The sequence below is a fragment of the Echinops telfairi genome, unplaced genomic scaffold (genome assembly GCF_000313985.2).
Source record: "Echinops telfairi isolate 266 unplaced genomic scaffold, ASM31398v2 ScPeMD7_7457;HRSCAF=8495, whole genome shotgun sequence".
NCBI lineage: Eukaryota > Metazoa > Chordata > Mammalia > Afrosoricida > Tenrecidae > Echinops > Echinops telfairi.
The window spans coordinates 46548160-46549730 of NW_022111357.1; positions in this window are offsets into that span (position 1 = coordinate 46548160).

The following is a 1571-nucleotide window of genomic DNA, read 5'->3' on the forward strand; positions in this document are numbered from 1 at the left end:
GTCCCGTTGTTTTCTCCTCCAGATTGTTCATCGAACTATTTATTTTTAATGACAAATAAGGGAAATTTTTGTCTTGAAGCATGGTAGAGCGTGGGTAACAGTCCATGCCGGGTACTCGTGCGTAGGCGTATCAGGTTAAGGTGACCAGACTGACCAGACGTCCCGCTTTTGGTGGGACAGTCCCGATTTAAAACGTCCTGTGGCGTTTTTTAAAAAGTCCCGATTTTTAGAAAGAATGCAGGACAAGCTAGGGAACGGTCTATTTGGTCCATATAGACCAAATTTTTAATCAAGAACACACCCCTCACCCCATCCCCCACCAGTCAATGGTGTCCCGCTTTACCAATGTTAACATCTGGTCCGTATCTCCATGTGGGCCGACTCGCCTGCAGATGAGAGGAGCGGTGTCTTGCTTCCTAAGACCATGGGAAACAGGTGTTTTCCGATGGTCTTAGGCGACCCCTGTGAAAGGGTCCTTCGACCCCCAAAGGGGTCACGACCCACCGGTTGAGAACCACTGCCCTAGGTGAACCAGAGCTCGGGAGCCTAGAGTGGTCTAAGCAGCCCTCAAACAGGTCCTAAATCTGGAAGCCAGCAGGAAGGAGTCCTCCTTCTAGAGTTAGCCAGACCTGGAGGCCTCGCGTCTCACCTGGGACTGGGAAGGGGGCTCAGGAACTATCTTACCACCTGACTGTGAAGTCCAAGGGCTGATCTGTGCATAGGGTCCAGGGGCTCCGGCAGCAAACGGTCCCTATATGCTCATTAGGATGACAAATACACTGATTTATTTCACTGGCTTAATTCCAGTCGCATTAACCACACCCTTTAAAGTCAGTGCCAGCGGTGGAGGGTGCTGGGGAGCCATAGCAGGTGTGTGAGCAGGAAGGGCACAGCTGGATGTTAGGGAGAGCTGGGAATAGAATGAGGGCAAAGGCTGGAGGCCACGGGAGACCAAAGCACCCAGAGGAAGTGAAGGAGGGCTCCAGGCCAACGAGAAGAGGGCCAGCACTGGCCTTGGGTGGCGCGAGGGTCACCAAGCTGTCCAGAAGAGCAAATCGAACTTCCTGGTGGGACCAGTCTCATGGACTGACTCCACAAGGTGAGCCCCTGACCTCTTCTTCCTCACACTCTGCCCATCTTATCCTGGGGTGTGTCTCTCTGTCTCTAAGTCTCTCTGAGCCTTTCTTTATCTCTGCCCAAGGCGGTCCCCCATCCACAATCACCTTAGGGCACGCCTCTGGGCAGAAACAGACAGGGTGGGGTGGGCAGGGACTGGAAGCTTCAGGACAGCCATGAGGGGATGGGGGACACCTAGGGTGGCAGCGGCCTGATCGCCATGTCCCCGTGTCCCCCGCCCCCCTGGCCCCCCTGCAGTAAGAAAATAGACCCAGTGTTCAGCCAGGAAATAGAGTCCCAAAGAGAGACTCCGTTTCCTCCCTCCCCTCTGCAAACACAAAGCTTCACTGCACTTCCACCTCGCCCCAAACACCCTTAACGTAAGAGCAGACGACTTTCTGAACCTCGCCAAAACGTTTCTTCCCCAGAAATGCCACTTCCTCCAGCGTGTTCTG